The following is a 20684-nucleotide window of genomic DNA, read 5'->3' as shown; positions in this document are numbered from 1 at the left end:
TTCATTAAATCCTGAGACCAGGTGTGTGATCTCAATTAGAGGACCATGAGTTCAGCTCCAAAACTGGGTTTTGGCTGGGTTTGGATCATGACTTGTGGATTCACGATCCAATCTGAGTTGCATGGTTTCAAAATCAGGGCAAGGTATCATTTTAGTAAGGCAGATCAGAATGTGGCCTAGGGGTCAGATTGAGTGAATTTGCACATGGGGTCCACTGTTCACTTGCTGTAGTGTCTGGGAAGTCTGCACCCACGACTGGGGTGGGTAACATTCCCTATCACACAGGGAGTTGGCTGTGCAGGAAACACTCTGTTTTTCCCTGTAACACAAATTAGTGTGCACCTTAACAGCAACTTTCACATTAATGAAAATTGCCTTCATTTCAAAAAATCATTTTTAAAGTCAGTTTTGGAAAATAAACTCATTTCAAAACATGCCAACAGGTGCCTTTTAGTACTCTGCAACTGTCCTGCCTTTTGTATATTTTTAAAAATCAAAACATAAAAGTGTGAATAGATTTCAGTCACTGCTGGAAGAATAGGGTCTTTCCTCTACCAGCCTGTCATGTATGATGGATAAAAGAGCCTTTAGAATGCACACGGACACTCACTTTTTCCAGAGAACCAGCTGGCCCCATGTAACCAGAGATGCTTCCACTCAAACCCAGCTCTGCTCCCTCTGCTGAGGGTGGTGTCCATGTCTCCAGGTACTGCTGGAGATGGAACACTGCATGCCTGGACACGCCACCAAAGCAGAGGGCACTGATGGTGCTCCCAGGCCAGAACTTATTTAGGAAATGACAGAAGTACTGTAAATATAAAAACATGCTGGTTTCTACAGCAGTCTTCCTTCCGCACAAGAAGTATGAGGCCAGGAAGTATTCAGATCCAGCACTGACCCCATGCTTCTTTTATGACTCCATCTAATGTCACCCTATTGACTCTTAAGGCATTGTCAAATTCTGAGTCTGGTTGTCATTGACTCTGCAATTTCCCTAAACCCTTCCTTGCTCCAGAATCTGCTCCTTCCAGGTGACCTACACTTACCAATTTGTATCATATGCCTCCTAAGGGTCATCTGGATGTGATCCTAACAACCTGGGCTGAGTGATGCCACTTTGTAGATTCACTAAGTGAGACATTTCTGTGGGTCATGTCCTACCAGCCTAGCAGCCCTAAGAAACTCCAGCATGGAGGCTTGGGGCAAACACTGCAAGGAGCCGTTAGTTTCACCAGGAGCTGCCCCGGGGAGCCTTTCAGGGGTCCATGCCCAGGGTGCTTTTCAGGAGAGTCTCCTGAGGAGGAGAAGGCAGGGCTGAGGAAGGAGGCACAGCTCACCTCTCTGACTGCAGACTGGAGAAGGTGGGTGCTCAGGACTGTGGAAGACTGTAGGGTGTTTGCTCTCTTCCCTGAGAGCCTTGATGAGCTGCTTCCAGGCAAGGAGGTAAGACTACTCACTGCCTCTCCCTTGGGAGTGGGGTCACTGAGCAAATGACCAGGAATCAGATCCTGTAGTAACATTTTTTGTTTGTTTTGTTTTAAATTTATTTTTAATTGGAAGATAATTGCTTACAATGTTGTATTTTTTTTTTGCCATACAACATGAATCAATCATAAATATACATACGTCCCCTCTTGAACCTCCAACCCACCTCCCACTCCATTTCTCCCTTCTATTATTAATGTACATATATGGAATCTAGAAAAACAGGTACTAATGAACCTATTTGCAGGACAGGAATAGAGACACAGATGTAGAGAACAGATTTGCAGACACGGGGAAGAAGAGGGTGGGACGGATTGAAAGAGTAGTAGCATTGAAACATACATTACAATATGTGAAATACACAGCTAATGGGAAGATGCTGTATAGCACAGGGAGCTCAGCTCAGGGCTCTGTAGTGACTCTTGAGGATTGCGAGAAAGTGCCTAGAAAGAAACACTAAGGAAACATCATGCTTTCTTAAATTGGTTGTATTTGGAACCAAAATTAATCAATTTTCTGCCAATATCACTACATCTTTATTTCCCTTCTTCAGGGTGAGAAAAATAAGATTTCATTTTGATCAGGCCCAATATAATTTTGTAATACTGTACATAGCCTTTTCAGAGAAGGCAATGGCACCCCACTCCAGTACTCTTGCCTGGAAAATCCCATACACGGAGGAGCCTGGTAGGCTGCAGTCCATGGGGTCGCTAAGATTCAGACACAACTGAGCATCTTCACTTTCACTTTTCACTTTCATGCATTGGAGAAGGCAATGGCAACCCACTCCAGTGTTCTTGCCTGGAGAATCCCAGGGATAGGGGAGCCTGGTGGGCTGTTGTCTATGGGGTCGCACAGAGTTGGACACAACTGAAGCGACTTAGCAGCAGCAGCAGCAACATAGCCTTTTAGTTCACAGATAGTTAAAGACAGAAAAATAGCGTGTTCTGTTCTTGGTATTAATAATTACAGAACATTTTTAAAATGGGGCATTTTGCTGAGGTTTCCATGGTCCCATAAAAGGGACCCATATGAGGGTCTCCTATGAGGGTTCTTATAAGTCCACGGACATATGGGAGGTTTGTCCACAAAGCATCCAGTGGCTTTCACCTTTCACACTCCCAGGTACATTTGTTGTTGCTTAGTTGCTAAGTCGTGTCTGACTCTTTGCAACCCTGTGGACTGTTGCCTGCTAGGCTCCTCTGTCCATGGGATTTTCCAGGCAAGAATACTGGAATGGGTTGCCATTTTCTTCTCCAGGGGATAGTACCAATCTGGGGATCAAATACACATCTCTTACATTAGCAGGAGGATTCTTTTACCACTGAGCCACCAGGAAAGGGCCCAGATGCATTTATCAGAGTGAAAACAACAGTGTGCATTCTAAGTTGCTTCAGTCATGTCTGACTCTGTGCGGCCACATGATCTGTAGCCCTTCAGGCTCCTCTGTCCATGGGATTCTCCAGACAAGAATACTGGAGTGGGTTGCCATGCCTGTCTCCAACAATAGTGTCCTTCTGCAAACATTAGTAGTGCAAGGTATTTTTTTTCCTTCCGTTCTTTCTTCTTTCTTTCCACCTTGCCTCATTCTAAACAGATCTGAGGAGGGAATCACTTGTGGTCTTATGATGTTGTGTTTACAGAATGAAAGTGAAAGTAAAAGCTGCTCAGTTGTGTTTGACTCTTTGCGACCCCATGGACCCCATGGAATTCTCCAGACCAGAATACCAGAGTGGGTAGCCTTTCCTTTCTCCAGGGGAATCTTCCCAACTCAGGGATTGAACCCAGGTCTCCTGCATTGCAGGCAGATTCTTTACCAGCTGAGCCACAAGGAAAGCCCATGTTTACAGAATACTTACGTATAGACTCTTAGCTTAAGGATTTGGAACAATCCTCAGTTTTACATTATCAATGAAATAGAAGTTCAAAAAGATTAAGTGACTTAAACCTGGAGTTGGAAAAGAGAGGACAGGAATTCTGATCTCGACCATCTAATCATTTTTTTAAATTAAAAAAAAAATTATTTACCTTATTTGTTTGGCTGTGTTGGGTCTTAGCTGCAGCACTTGGGCTCTCTAGTTGTATCACTCGAGTTCCAGAGCACACAGGCTTCAGAGGTTGCAGTGTGGGCTTAGTTGACTGTGGCATGTGGGATCTTAGTTCCTGGCCAGGGATCATAAAACCTACATCTTCCTGCATTGAAAGACAGATTCTTAACCACTGGATCATCAGGGAAGTCCTTAGACTGTCTAATTTTAAACTCTATTAATTTTTATCCCCTGCAGAATCTAGTGCTGCTTCCCGATTTTGAGTAGATCAAAATGAGGCAGAAGGGTCCTAAAAACTCACCATCTCTGAAGATCACAGTACTCCAGAATCAGCCCTGGCCAAGCCACACCTGAGTTAACAGAAAGAACCAGAAAACAGGCATGGAAAGGGAGCACGGGGCAGTGAGCTATATGGGAGGTAAAACGGACTGAGAATTCTCATCACCCTTGACTTTCGATTTGACTCTGCAGGGAGTGATAAATCCCCTAAGAGAACACCCATAGCTAATGGGTCCAACTTAGAGGCCAGCTATGGAAAAGGAGTTCATCAAGGCTGTATACTGTCACCCTGTTTATTTAACTTATATACAGAGTACATCATGAGAAACGCTGGACTGGAAGAAACACAAGCTGGAATCAAGATTGCTGGGAGAAATATCAATAACCTTAGATATGCAGATGACTCCACCCTTATGGCAGGAAGTGAAGAGGAACTCAAAAGCCTCTTGATGAAAGTGAAAGTGGAGAGTGAGAAAGTTGGCTTAAAGCTCAACATTCAGAAAACAAAGATCATAGCATCCGGTCCCATCACTTCATGGGAAATAGATGGGGACACAGTGGAAACAGTGTCAGACTTTATTTTTGGGGGCTCCAAAATCACTGCAGATGGTGACTGCAGCCATGAAATTAAAAGATGCTTACTCCTTGGAAGGAAAGTTATGACCAACCTAGATAGTATATTGAAAAGCAGAGACGTTACTTTGCCAACAAAGGTTCGTCTAGTCAAGTCTATGGTTTTTCCTGTGGTCATGTATGGATGTAAGAGTTGGACTGTGAAGAAGGCTGAATGCCAAAGAATTGATGCTTTTGAACTGTGGTGTTGAAGAAGACTCTTGAGAGTCCCTTGGACTGCAAGGAGATCCAACCAGTCCATTCTGAAGGAGATTAGCCCTGGGATTTCTTTGGAAGGACTGATGCTGAGGCTGAAACTCCAGTACTTTGGCCACCTCATGCATAGAGTTGACTCATTGGAAAAGACTCTGATGCTGGGAGGGATTGGGGGCAAGAGGAGAAGGGGAGGACAGAGGATGAGATGGCTGGATGGCATCACTGACTTGATGGACGTGAGTCTGGGTGAACTCCGGGAGTTGGTGATGGACAGGTAGGCCTGGCATGCTGCGATTCTTGGGTCGCAAAGAGTCGGACACAACTGAGGGACTGATATCTGATGGCTTCCCTAGTGGCTCAGATGGTAAAGAATCTGCTTGCAATGCTAGAGACAGGGGTTCAATCCCTGGGTTGGGAAGATCCCCTGGAGAAGGGGATGGCAACCCATTCCAATATTCTTGCCTGGGAAATTTCATGTACAGAAGAGCCTGGCATGCTACAGTCCATGGAATTGCAGAGTCAGACACAACTGAGTGACTAACAGTTTCACTTTCATCGCAAAAAACAGTTCGCTAGCATCCTATAAACTGTGCACTAACACCGTGAGGAGGGGTTCTGTGGGAGACCTAAGCACCTAAGCAGCTGAGGGTGTTGGCTACAATTCTGTGTTTAATGGAATATTTGAGGTACAGTGTGGAGCTCAAAATGTCCTCCTAGTTTTAAGACAATTCAGGTTGTGCATAAGAGACCTCTATTTAAACATAATTAAGACTTTTAAATGCAAAACTAAAAATCTGCAAAAGAAAAGTTTTCTTAGGTGGCAAGGGGACAACAGAGGAATTATTTGTCCATATTTCATAGAATATTTAATGTTACAAAGTAGTGAAAGCTATTTCAGTGTTTTCATTGAAAAGTGCAGCTTACACAGTTATACAATTTTTAAGAAAAATGTAAATCTCATGTAAAAACACTGAGAAGAGAAATTATACACCCATTTGAATCAATCTGACTCCCAACAGGCTCAACATGAAAAGTGTGAAATGGCTGAAACCTCAGGAGTGTAATTATAGATCTTACAGATCTATAGAATGATAAGATCTTATAGATCAAAATGCCCTTCTGATCACACAGCTTGTTCAAGATTTGTCTCTGAAATGTACTGGAAGCAGACGCTTTTACAATAAAATTGATAGAGTGAGCCGTAATACTCTCTTAGAAATGCTCATTCTATGAGCCATTTACTTTGGCAGAGTCTTTACACATATTTTATGTTCTACAGGGCCAATTTGAGACAAAATAGTGATGCGGGTAAAATTAGTCTTTTGCAATTTCTCTCTCACCTTCTTCCCCCCTTTCCCCACATTAAAAAATGATTTTTATCTATTATTCTCAATTTGGAGCAAATGAGGCTAAAATGTAGCCTTCCCAAGGACAGGAACTGCATCTTCTCTTCTTCATTTTCTACTTTCCAGGACTTAACATAGTGCTGGAGAAGAATCACCATAAAAGGGGTTTTGCATTTTTAATAAGAAACTCCATGAACCTGAACAAAGTTTGAACCTCCAAATCATAAGTACTTATATATGGCACTTGGTCATCTACAGTGGGGAGAATGCAGATTATATTGGCCTCTTTTTTCCTCCTCCAAGAAGGGTGGGTGTACCATGACTCCTTCCACCCATCTCCCTCCACTATACCACTTAGAATCCCAGTGAGAGGTTTCATGTGACAAACAGAATATACTTGAGAAATTAATTTGAAAAATATCACTTGTAATTGATGAATCTTAATTAGCAGTTATAATTTAATACATCTTAATTTAATCAACTATCTCCTGGGCACCCACTACATAGTGGCTATTGTGCTAGGTTTGGTATCCAGTGGTCAACTTGGCAAACAGAACTGGGGAGAGATGGTCAGTAAACGTGATGATAAATCTACTAATATGACCATTCTTGAGAGTGAAAGACACAACTACCACAAGGGGGAGGATGATGCAACATGACTGTTGGAAACAGGGGAGAGTGTTAGGGGATCAGGCATGCCATACAGAGGAGGTGCTCTTTGATTTAAAACCTGAATAGTTAAAGGAGACAGGCAGGGTACCACGAGGGAAGAATTTTGAGAATTCATTCTAGAATGAAGAGTAAGTCTAAATGCCAGGAGTTAGGAACAAGCATAATGTTATTAAGGTGAAGAAGAAAGGTTATCTCAGGTGGAGATGAGTAAATGAGTGAGGTCATAGGAGCAGAACATGGCAAGAGGGTGGTCCAGCCAGGTAAGTCTCATCGTCATGGTGATGGAGGGTGATGCCTGAGGACTGATGGGCTAGGCAGTTACCAGAAGCAGGTGGAACAACCTTGATAGGAGAATTGCCCAGGAACCCATACTGCTTCATGGGAAGCCTTCTTGCTCTTCACGCATCTCAGAAATCAGACATGTTCCGTTCATCAAGGAAACTGAAGCTGTGGATTAGACCTAGACAGTCCATATGTATGCATAGTGCAACATATCTTTTTTTAAAAAATCAGAACCTTATCCTACATGGAGGTTCAAAATATGGTAGACCACAAGTTTTGAGGCTGTTACTTGACTGATAAAAATTCTGATGTTAGTGAAAACAATACCTATTGCAAAGAAAAATATTCTAGAAGGAACAGGAATTTTGAAGTTTGTTTAGAATTTAATAAGAGTTCCACAGAATTCACAGTTTAAAAGAAAGTATATTTAAGCCAAAATTAGCCTCCTTGAAACCCATGCTTGCAGTGAAAACATAGAGATGTGAAAAAAAAAAAAAAAAAAGCAAGACCTTAGTTTTTTGGTATTCAATAAGTGTCTGGTCAGTGAAAAACAGTTAATATTACCTCTAAGCATAAATAAATTAATTCAAACCTTATAATATATATTACTTATTTTTAAAAAATTTTTTATTTACTTATTTTTGGCTGCACTGGGTCTTTGTTGCTGTGCCTGGGCTTTTTCTCTAGTTGAGGCCAGTGGGGGCTACTCTCCAGTTGCAGTGCAAGGGCTTCTCATTGTGGTTGCTTCTCTTGTTGCAGAGCACGGGCTCCAGGCACGGGGTTCAGTAGTTGTGGTGCATGGGGCTTAGTGTCCTGTGGCATGTGGAAACTTCCCAGAACAGGGATCGAACCTGTATCTCCTGCAGTGGCAGGCAGATTCTTAACCACTGGACCACCAGGGAAGTCCCTAATTAATCCTTAAGTGTAGATGAATAAAACATTCTTTTAAAATTGTCTTCACTAATACAAACTGGAAAATTCAGTTTTTTTAAAAAAAAATTAACAGTAGAACTGGGCTTTTCCTTATGGGAAAATTGGTTCCTTTCTATCCCCCAATTTTGTTGTTACTGTCTTCCTTAAAAATAAAAACAAAAGGAAAATTCCCAAATATTCTTCACTCAACAAAGCATCTAATATTGTAGCCATGGGTCATAACTATGCTACTAAACTCAGGGTTGGTTGCTCGTTGCTTAAAAATCAATACCTGAAATAGAGGCAAATGTTGGTAGAAAGTAAAGTTGCTTTTTGGAAATCTGGGGAGATGGTGGACTCAGTATCCCCCAAAATCCATCTCTGAAGATTCTGCTTTGCCTTGAAAGCTTTTAATGGGAAAAAGGGAAATAATCTCAGTTGATCATTCAGACAGGGGGGTCAGAGTCATTGGCATCCCCCACTGTGTGCAGACTTGTCGACTCCTTGTGATCTTCCTCCAGATGCTATATTGTTCATACAGTTTGATAACATGGTTTGTTCACTGAGGTTACTAGTGAAGGGGAAGCTAGTGAAGAGATCTGGCCATCTGTTAATTACTTATCTTCATTTCTACTTCTTTGATCATTGGAAAAACCGACAAGTTAGGCAAAATATTATGATCAAAAGATATGAAAGACGTGCTTGGGCTGGAGATAAGTAGAACTTGGGGGTGCTGGGTTTAAGGTTGTTGTTTATTCACTAAGTCATGTCTGACCCTTTTGCAACCCCTGGACTGTAGCCTGACAGGCTCCTTGGTCCATGGGATTTCCCAGGCAAGAATACTGGAGTAGGTTGTCATTTCCTTCTCCAGGAGATCTTCCCAACCCAGGAATCAAACCCACATCTCTTAAGTCCCCTGCATTGGCAGGTGAATTCTTAACCGCTTAGTCACCAAGGAAGCCCTAAAGTGCCAAGACAAAATGAATCTCCTGCAGAGAGCTCTTTCCTGCCCAAAGCTGCTTACAACTGGATGACGTTAGAAGTTCAGTTCTTCAGTCACATCAGGCACATTTTAGTTGCCCCCTGAACCACATATGGCTGGGGGCTGCTGTGTTTGACAAAGGGGAGAGAGCACTTTTCTACCACCACAGAAAGTTCTATTGGACAGCACTTTTCTGGACATTTCCTACATGTGCATCTATTTCTGAGGTCCTCTCTTGTCTTATGTTGATGATTAACAATTGTGAACATGTAACTTCAAAATAAACAGTTGCAGAAGCTTGAGTTCTTTGTGTGAGTCATCCAGATGTAGACAGAAAATTCTTTCCTGGACAAACTTGATTTTATACTTATAGAACTTGTTTTCTCTACTAATTCACATCGATGCTTTATATTGTCTAGTAGTTACATGACTGAAACCTTTTATTTTTAAAGAGTAATACTTCTTGTGCCCCAACCTCTATCACAGTGTGATATTATTCTTTTTCTGAAGACAGACCTGAATGAAGTAATTTATCTTTTGAAGTGTCAGGACTGGGAATGGGTTTCAAGGTAAGACCAGTAAAAAGCAAAGCTTTAGTCTATGAATGAACACCTTATGTTTTGGGAAAATAATTAAACACAGAGGATTTTTTTTTTAACAATTGAATAGCAGAAAGAAACCTATGGTGTGAGAATGAACTCAGTTATCTGTGATCAGATAAGGGGAGCTATGCACAAACAATGGAGGTGCAGAAGGGCCTGCTGCTGCCTTGCTCTGGGATATGTCTCAGAGTCACTGTCAGCTTTAATTGCACTGCTTTGCATAAATATTAGAGGAAAGACCTCTACTAATGAAGGTGGGGATATATGCACAATATAGGCCACTGTTTTGCTTTCAGAAAGTGAATGTCATTAAGCCTGAAAAGCAGGAGAAAGGGAAGGCACTCAGGTAAGGAATGGAAGAAGTGACAGGTAGAAGAGGAACACTTATGCTCCAGGTCCTGCTCAGGGTTATGCACATTTATCACATGTGTGTGTGTGTGTGTGTGTGTGTGTGTGTGTTCAGTCAGTCAGTCATGCCTGACTTTTTGTGACCCCATGGACTGTAGCTCATTAGTCTCCTCTGTCCATGTGATTCTCCAGGAAAGAATACTGGAGTGGGTCACCATTTCCTTCTCCAGGGGAATCTTCCCAACCCAGGGATAAAAGCCATGTCTCTTGTGAGTCCCGCATTGGCAGGTGGGTCTTTACCACTAGTACCACCTGGGAAGACCCTTTATCACATACAATCTTCTCTAATGCTCTAAGGCAGCAGTCCCCAAGCTTTTTGGCAACAGGGACAGGTTTTTTGGAAGACAATTTTTCCATGGACCCAGGGTAGAGGTATGCTTTCAGGATGCTCCAGGCAGGTTACATTTATCATGCATTTTTCTACTATTATTACATTGTGATACATAAATGAAATAATTATACAACTCACTATAATGCAGAATCAAATCATCAAGCATTAGATTCTCATAAGGAGCATGCAACCTAGACCCATCATGTGCGAGATTCACAGTAAATTTTGTGCTCCTATGAGAATCTAGGAAAAGCTCAGATCATAATGCCAGTGCTGGGGAGTGGCTGTAAACGCAGATGAAGCTTTGCCTGCTCACCTGCTGCTCACCTCCTGCTATGCGGAGGTATCTGTACCAATACTGACACCTGTCTGTGGCCAGGGGGTTGGGGATCCCTGCTGTAAGGGACCAATAAGATTATCCTGATTAGTAGATGTGGAAAACAGGGACTCAGCCAAGTCCTCTCGTATTATGCCTGGCTATTGAATGGAATGGAATTGCACCCAGAAGGTATCAGCCTGTGCCTTGCTTGCTATCCTGAAATCTGAGTTTTGCTCTGCACATAATACCCTATACTTTCTGGATTTCATGGAGCCATCAGAGTTTTCACCCCTCAGCAGCTCCCTGTCTCCCTTCACTCTTCCTCAGGTGGAAGACATAAATATGGTGATGTCTGGCTCTGCTCAGCAGGGTGGATGCGAATAGCAGTGGACCTATGAGGATGACCCATGTGACAGGTGAGGATTTGTGACACCCGACACTCATACTCTGTATGTGTCAGATGGGGGCCTGGTGTCTACTTAAGCTCTGCCCACACACATTCTAGTGAGAGTGGATGTGAGGTGAGAGGCTGAGGAAAATTTCTGTTTGCAAAGCAAAATATTATTTTAGTGAAAATTACAAGACCATTTCAGTCATAAGTCCCAAATATTATGTTAGCTGAAATCCTCCTTGCCCAAACTAATTCCATTTAATTTCTATATCATTGAGGAACAAATGTGCATTTGTTTAGACTGAGGTACATGGACATTCAAGTGTTTGAACATATTCAGAGCCAAATAGGATAAATGTTTTATTTTCTTCACAGATCTCAGAAGTTTTCTACCTATTGAGAAATGTTAATTTTTAATATTTATGGAAAAATTATCATGTCTAGCTCAATTAATTATAGTTTGTGACTAGATTTTTTTTTTAAAAAAACATGATTTCCACCAAGAAAAACATTTATTCGCATAAACTTTATTTGTTTAGCGGAGAGTAATTTTCTCACATGAGCACAGTCTTTTGATTTGTATTAAAATATTAATAGAAAGAGGAGGGATGTGTAAAGTGATAATTCACCCATTAACCCTCCTTCTTGACTTCCTGGCATAAACCAAGTCCACATCCTGTAGTCATCCCCACATCAACTGCAGAACCCCAAGCCTCCATCAGTGATGGGGAAGCCATTAGAAAGACTCCCAGAAGCTCTCTGGGAAACTTGCTCCAGGGTCAAGGACAGCCCCACTCAGCTGTTCAGGGACCAGGAGGAGGTGTCTGGTCTACCCACACAATGAGTAAGGAGAACTGCTATGCAGCTGCAATCCAATTGTAAATTTACTTGCTTGTACTGTGTTACTTTGACTTTGTCTTTATTTGTTGTCAATTCACTCATAAAATATGATTAATTCACAATATTTTTATCAGTCTAAACCATAAATTGTATTTTTTACATAGGAAATCCACATTGGCTGCTTTGTTCATATAGCTCTTATAGTAAGAAAAAAGATTAAAAGTTTAAAAAAATAGAAATATGTAAGTAACAAGTCTAAGATGAATTTTTGTAGATATTTGCCAATTTAAAGATAGACCTGGGTATTAGGTTATTATTAGTATTTTCTGAACAAAAAATTCAGTTAATGGAAAAGAAGTATGAGTCCTTTAGAAGGCAGACATATTGGGGGAAAAAAATGACTTTTATACCTGAATTGGTTTAACTTCTGGAATCACCTCTTACCTTATTTTATTACTCTTGAGAGAAAGATTTTTTTCTTTGCCTTTTATGCCATACCTACAGACACTAATTCCAATGTACCATTAAATGGAATTGCTTTAGGAAGAAAGAAAAAGAGAAGGAAATCACTATTTAAGTTAATCCTCACTAAACTCTGAGATACATCTTCCAAGAGCAGCATTTGGGGAACTTCCCTGGCAGTCCAGTGGTTAAGACTCTACGATTCCAACACAGGGATGCAAGTTTGATGCCTGGGCAGGGAACCAAAATCCCACATGCCACAAAGTGTGGCCCAAAAATTAAAATACAAAAAAAATTGAGCATTTAAATAAAAATAAAACAACACTTTAAAAAAATTAGAAGTATATGAATCATTTGGGTGAAACTCTCATGTTAAAAAAAAAAAAAGAAAGAAAGAAAGCTAAAAGCAGAATTTAGAAATTCACATCTTCCAAAAGCAGAGGCACAACACAGTAAAGTCCAGCAAATTACCTGGGGTCTCCACGCTAAGGGGGCTTCCTTTGTGGCTCGGCTGGTAAAGAATCCACCTGCAATGTGGGAGACCTGGGTTCGATCCCTGGGTTGGGAAGATCCCTGGAGAAGGGAAAGGCTGCGTACTCCAGTATTCTGGCCTGAAGAATTCCATGGACTGTATAGTCCATGGGGTTGCAAAGAGTCAGACACCACTGAGCGACTTTCACTTCACTTCACTTCACTTCTGCATTAAGGAGAGGCAGAAGTGTGTTAGTCTCTCAGTCATGTCTGACCCTTTGTGATCTCATGGACTTGTAGCCCATCAGGCTCCTTTGTCCATGGACTTCTCCAGGCAAGAATACTGGGGTGGACTGCTATTTCCTTCTCCAGGGCATCTTCCAGATCCAGGGATCAAACTTGGGTCTGCCATGTTGCAGGCACATTCTTTACCATCTGAGCCACCAGGGAAGCCCAAGGAAAGGCAGAGGGAGACCTCAAAGTCAGGCCCTGCTTCCAGAGCTCCTGCTCTAACCCCTGTGTCTACTGCCCCCTCTGCAGGTCTCCTAAGAGCAAGGCCAACAGTGCTGATAAGGGAAACATCTATGATTGAAATGTGTGTGGTTTATATCTCTCTATATATATTAAAACTCTGTAGAGGAGTTATATATAAAATATAAGAGGTTTTTAATGGTTTAAATTACACTATAAATAGTTTTGTAAAGTGCACAGCAATTTTAGAAATATGTTTGAAATTGTAACTATAACAAGAATCACAAATCTGAAACACACTAATTCATCGGAAAAATATGCCCCTTTTCCAGTAGCTACAACAGATGCTTTATCAGGAAGCAGCTGTCTCCTTTGGGATGACGTTTTGAAGAGGACAACAGAAAATCTACTGTTTCAGACTCTAGGTTTTAAATTTTAGATAACTGAAATTTATCTTAGGTTTACATAAGCTCTTAGACAAACAACACCATCTGGAGAATCCCTGAGCAAGAAGGGGACAGCTACACATGGGCCATGCTGAGGCCACATTTTCCCCCTTCACACCCTTCACTCCCTTTCCTGCTACTCATCTCCAATGACCTTGACAACATCTTGCACTATATTTAAGATGTTTTTTAAAAAATATTTGATAGCATATCTACATGATAATGATTAATCATAATTCTCCATAAGTTCCTAAAAAGACTCTCCCAAAACGCTTTTAGGTTCATATATATAAGAGATATAAGACATATAGGAGTTCTGCAAAAACAAATCAGATAGTTGATCCCAAAGATTTCTGCTAATAAGAGAAAAAGCAAATATCTCAAGTTAATGAAATTAGTGCATTTCTATGTAGAGAAAGATGCAAGAGTTTGGGCTTACTGAAATCATTCCTGAAGTAGAACGGTTTTATGAAGACCTACAAGATGTTTTAGAACTAACACCCCCAAAAGATGTCCTTTTAATTATAGGGAACTGGAATGCAAAAGTAGGAAGTCAAGAAACACCTGGAGTAACAGGCAAATTTGGCCTTGGAGTACAGAATGAAGCAGGGAAAAGGCTAATAGAGTTTTGCCAAGAGAAAGCACTGGACATAGCAAACACCCTCTTCCAAAAACACAAGAGAAGACTCTACACATGGACATCACCAGATGGTCAACCCCGAAATCAGATTGATTTTATTCTTTGCAGCCAAAGATGGAGAGGCTCTATACAGTCAGCAAAAACAAGACTGGGAGCTGACTGTGGCTCAGATCACCAACTGTTTATTTCCAAATTCAGACTTAAATTAAAGAAAATGGGGGAAACCACTAGACTATTCAGGTATGACCTAAATCAAATCCCTTATGATTATACAGTGGAAGTGAGACAGATTTAAGGGAATAGATCTGATAGACAGAGTGCCTGATGAACTATGGATGGAGGTTCATGACATTGTACAGGAGACAGGGATCAAGATCATCCTCAAGAAAAAAGAAATGCAAAAAAGCAAAATGGCTGTCTGGGGAGGCCTTACAAATAGCTGTGAAAAGAAGAGAAGTGAAAGGTAAAAGAGAAAAGGAAAGATATACCCATTTGAATGCAGAGTGCCAAAGAATAGCAAGGAAAGAGAAGAAAGCCTTCCTCAGCGATCAATACAGAGAAATAGAGGAAAACAATAGAATGGGAAAGACTAGAGATACCTTCAAGAAAATTAGAGATACCAAGGGAACATTTAATGCAAAGATGGGCTCAATAAAAGACAGAAATGGTAGGGGCCTAACAGAAGCAGAAGATATTAAGAAAAGCTGGCAAGAATACACAGAAGAACTGTACAAAAAAGATCTGCATGACCCAGATAATCATGATGGTGTGATCACTCACCTAAGCCAGACATCCTGGAATGTGAAGTCAAGTGGGCCTTAGGAAGCATCACTATAAACAAAGCTAGTGGAGGTGATGGAATTCCAGTTGAGCTATTTCAAATCATAAAAGATGATGCTGTGAAAGTGCTGCACTCAATATGCCAGCAAATTTGGAAAACTCAGCAGTGGTCACAGGACTGGAAAAGCTCAGTTTTCATTTCAATCCCAAAGAAAGGCAATGCCAAAGAATGCTCAAACTACTGCACAATTGCACTCATCTCACATGCTAATAAAGTAATGCTCAAAATTTTCCAAGCCAGGCCTCAGCAATACCTGAACCATGAATTTCCAGACATTCAAGCTGGTTTTAGAAAAGGCAGAGGAACCAGAGATCAAATTGCCAACCTCCGCTGGATCATCAAAAAAGCAAGAGAGTTCCAGAAAAACATCTATTTCTGCTTTATTAACTATGCCAAAGCCTTTGACTGTGTGGATCACAATAAACTGTGGAGAATTCTTTAAGAGATGGGAATACCAGACCACCTGACCTGCCTCTTGAGAAACCTGTATGCAGGTCAGGAAGCAACAGTTCGAACTGGACATGGAACAACAGACTGGTTCCAAATAGGAAAAGGAGTACGGCAAGGCTGTATATTGTCACCTTGCTTATTTAATTTCTATGCAGAGTACATCATGAGAAATGCTGGGATGGATGAAGCACAAGCTGGAATCAAGATTGTGGGGAGAAATATCAATAACCTCAGATATGCAGATGATACCACCCTTACGGTAGAAAGTGAAGAACTAAAGGGCCTCTTGATGAAAGTGAAAGTGAAGAGTGAAAAAGTTGGCTTAAAGCTCAACATTCAAAAAAACTAAGATCATGGCATCAAGTCCCATCACTTCATTTCAAACAGATGGGGAAACAGTGGAAAGAGTGGCTGACTTAATTTTTCTGGGCTCCAAAATCACTGAAGATGGTGATTGCAGCCATGAAATTAAAAGACGCTTACTCCTTGGAAGGAAAGTCATGACCAACCTAGACAGCATATTAAAAAGCAGAGACATTACTTTGCCAACAAAGGTCCATTTAGTCAAGGCTATGGTTTTCCAGTGGTCATGTATGGATGTGAGAGTTGGACTATAAAGAAAGCTGAGTGCCGAAGAATTGATGCTTTCGAACTGTGGTGTTGGAGAAGACTCTTGAGAGTCCCTTGGACTGCAAGGAGATCCAACCAGTCCATCCTAAAGGAGATCAGTCCTGGGTGTTCATTGGAAGGACTGGTATTGAAACAAAGTATTGAAACTCCAATACTTTGGCCACCTGATGCAAAGAGCTGACTCATTTGAAAGACTCTGATGCTGGGAAAGATTGAGGGCAGGAGGAGAAGGGGATGACAGAGGATGAGATGGTTGGATGGCATCACTGACTCAGCGGACATGAGTTAGGGTAAACTCCGGGAGTTGTTGATGGACAGGGAGGCCTGGCGGTGCTGCAGTTCATGGGGTCGCAAACAGTCGGACATGACTGAGGGACTGAACTGAACTGAATATGTATTTAACTATCTAGGGCTAGTATCCAGTTTTTTTCCGTCCTCAATCTCTGTGGGGTGCACAGTGGAGTGGCATATATGTATGTATGTGTGTGTGTATATATATATATCTATAAAATTAATACCATATATTAATTATCTGATAATTATGATCATATAATAATCATATAATATAACCAATATATATTGATTATATCATATAATCAATTAATCATATATTAAAGAATATAAACCCACAATCATATAATTGGTAATTAATAATCATGATAATATTCATAATATCATATACAAATAATCATCTATCATAATAATAAAATTAATGATTATTATTAATATTGATTATTGATATTAATAATAATATGATATGAATTAATCATAAATACCTTATAAGTTCCTAAAAATACTCTCCCAAACCAATTTTAGGTTAATATATACAATTATATATACATCCCCCTTGTTATCGTATAACCATGACTTTATATCTTTTAAAAATACGTGGGATCAAGTATGATCTTAAAATTTTCAATTATGTTATAAGCAGTGTTGCTTTTATATTAAAAAAAAAAAGACTAGCAGCTGGAACTCCCTGTGGCCTTGCCTACCCCTTTTGCCTGCTTATTGTCTTGACACTTGTACTGACTTATTTTTAAAATATGTGTTTGTTTCACCTTTATTCATTTGAATAAAAAGAATATTACACTGCTTATGTTTTAGATAGAATTTTAAGATGAGGTTAAAGATACATAAGAAATTGGCCTTGGGGTCCCTCTACCCATAAGCCAGACCACACACATTTTAGCACACATCTGTCTTTCAGGTATTCAAACAGTCGTGATGTTGGGTGCCTGCTACTTCCCTTCCTGTTGTTTCAAATACTTGTTAACACCTCTGTTGCTGTCCTATCACTCAATCCCTTTGATTAAAGTCTTCCTTAAATGCAGAAGTATCTCTTGAATTGTTTGCATGAGACCACAACCTCTTGACAACCAAGCCCATATCACCTTTATGTATAGATCCAAGACTTTTAGCTGTGGTTCACTTAGAGCTTGATGACGGGAGGGTGTTGGGATCTGGGCAGGCCAGGGAATGCTATGGACTCTCAACTCCCCTCAAGGGAGCCCTATGCATGCAAGAACAGTTCTTAAGGCTTCCCATCAATCTTCATCTTGCCAGGTCCTTCCTAGGCATTGATCTCAGACCTCCTGGTTTTTCTCCTACACCTGCCCCACAGTCTCTTCTTTCCAGCCCTGGCTTCTCAGATGGACCATTTGCACCTCCATTTCCTTCTACCTCCCCCACCACATTCCCCTTGGTGGGTGGAGATAAGGGTAAGTAAGACAGAGGTAGAGGTCCTGACCCCACTTGATGAGGTGAGGGCAGGGGTGTTAGTGCCAGACCTGAGGGAAGTCACCACTATTCCAGGGTGGAGCACCTCTTGCCCCCCACTGCTGTGCACATGCCCACATTCACAGCAGGCCCCTTCCAATGTCCTCCCAGTCGTCCTGGGAAGCAGGCAAGTGACCATGGTCACTTCAAGTATGGATGGGACAGTAGAATCCTGGAGAAAGCACTTTTCTGGATGAAGAATGTTTCCTGCCATATTGGTAAAAAAGAAAAAGTATGTTGTGTCCATCAGCCACTGCAGCCACCCCACCATACACCCCAAGGGGATTGAGAATGGAGAAAAGCAGGGTACTGGCTCTAGATATTTAAGGTACATATTAAGGGAATGGTCACTCTCAGTATTCTTTGTTCTATTTTTTCCATTTAGAATTCAGCCCCCATGGAGTAGATGATATGAATAAAGTAGGAGATGCTTGTGTTTTTCTTCTTCACGAGTTCACAGTGGGCAGCTTTCCATTGAACAAGGCTCTGTTGCCATCTGTGTTCTCCAGGAAAGCTCCTCATACAACTATTAATAGCAAGGAGTTCTCAATTTTGGGCTCAGTTTCAGGCTTCCCTGATGGCTCAGTAGTGAAGAATCCACCTGTAATGTAGGAGACAAAGGAAATATGGGTTTGATCCCTGGGTTGGGAAGATACCCTGGAGAAGGAAATGGCAACTCACTCCAGTTGCCTGGGAAACCCACATCTTGCCTTGAAATTCCTATGGACAGAGGAGCCTGGCGGGCTACAGTCCATGGGGCTGCAAAGAGTCAGACATGACTGAGCACACATGTAGGTTACCTTTGTGTCTTTTTTTCTTTACAATTCATATCCATTTTTCTTTACTTCTTGAGCATGTTTTTACAAGAAAATAATTCAAATGTCTGGCCTTACATGACTCATTATTTTTCTGATATTTAAGAATAATGATATGATAAATTTTGGTTTATTTCCAATTTTTAGTGGAGCTCTATACAGTATTACATGAAAATCTTTTGAAGGATAAATTGGGAAATAAAGAGAGTAAATGTGAACAATAATCTTATGAAGTCCCTTCAGTTTTGTGGATACGAGTCTAACTGTTTGCACAAGTTCACCTATAATGAAATTAATACAGGCTGTGCCTTGGGAGGTAGAGAGGGAATGATGAAGCTAATTATACTCTGCAGGATATGACTTGTGCAAAGAAGAGAATAACAGTATACATATTTAGAAAGTTTCATATTTTCTTCTTTTTAAAAACAACAATATGGATTGAAAATGAAACTTCATAATTATATGCTTATGAAATGGTTATATTTTATTGAATTTGTTAATCTATGTCAGAAAGTGAAGAGGAACTAAAAAGCCTCTTGATGAAAGTGAAAGAAGAGAGTGAAAAAGTTGGCTTAAAGCTCAGCATTCAGAAAACTAAGATCATGGCATCTGGTCCCATCACTTCATGGGAAATAGATGGGGAAACAGTGGAAACAGTGTCAGACTTTATTTCTGGGGGGTTCCAAAATCACTGCAGATGGTGATTGCCACCATGAAATTAAAAGACAATTACTCCTTGGAAGGAAAGTTATGACCAACCTAGATAGCATATTAAAAAGCAGAGACATTACTTTGTCAACTAGTCAAGGCTATGGTTTTTCCAGTGGTCATGTATGGATGTGAGAATTGGACTGTGAAAAAAGCTGAGCGCCCAAGAATTTATGCTTTTGAACTGTGTTGTTGGAGAAGGGGGAAGAGTCCCTTGGACTGCAAGGAGGTCCAACCAGATCATCCTAAAGGAGATCAGTCCTGGGTATTCATTGGAAGGACTGACGCTGAAGCTGAAACTCCAATACTTTGGCCACCTCATGCGAAGAGTTGACTCATTGGAAAAGACCCTGATGCTGGGACAGATTAGGGGCAGGAGGAGAAGGGGACGACAGAGGATGAGATGGCTGGATGGCATCACCGACTTGATGGACATGAGTTTGAGTGAACTGCCGGAGTTGCTGATGGACAGGGAGGCCTGGCGTGCTGCAATTCATGGGGTGGCAAACAGTCTGACACGACTGAGCGACTGAACTGAACTGAACTGAATCTATATTTTAGTCCTAGGATTAGGAAACTCTGAGGACAACTGCACTATCTCTCATAAAGTTGAATTTTCCTTTTCACATTCCAGTTGCCACATGTATTTTACATTAATCTGGTTTTGGTCAGTTAGAATGGGCCAAACTGTTGTAAACATGAGGTGACTGCTCCTGATTGTAAACAACTCTCCTGCTAGGACCAGCCCCATAATGCACAGGGCCCAGCACAAAACACAAACATAGCACCTTTTCAAAAAGCAGGAAAAAGTAGTCATTAAAGGTAAAGCTTTTCCAGTGGGACTGTGGCAGAGTGTGGCTCAGATTCTGAGCCAGGCACTTTGGCACTCGTGTCTACCACAGTGGGATGAAGCTCCTGTTGGGCATCACGCTGCCCACCTATGTGACCTCTGTTTGGGGCATTTAAAAAAAAGGTAAAGGCTTTCATTTATTCTGTAGGTTCTCTCTTGCCTTCTCATGGTGTTTATTGTTTGCTATGCAATATTGTTCAAAACACTGTACATATGTAAAGTATGTAACTTTGATGAGTTTGGAAATAAGTATACAGCTGTGAAACCATCACCACACTGTATGCCATGAATGTATCCATTCTGTCTACAAGTTTCCTCCTGCTCCCTTTATTTATTATTATTGCTATTTTGGTGACAAGAACACTTAACATGAGATCTACCCATTTAGCAAGTTTT

The sequence above is a fragment of the Bubalus bubalis genome, chromosome 3, assembly GCF_019923935.1.
Source record: "Bubalus bubalis isolate 160015118507 breed Murrah chromosome 3, NDDB_SH_1, whole genome shotgun sequence".
NCBI lineage: Eukaryota > Metazoa > Chordata > Mammalia > Artiodactyla > Bovidae > Bubalus > Bubalus bubalis.
Note: the sequence above shows the minus strand (reverse complement) of the source record.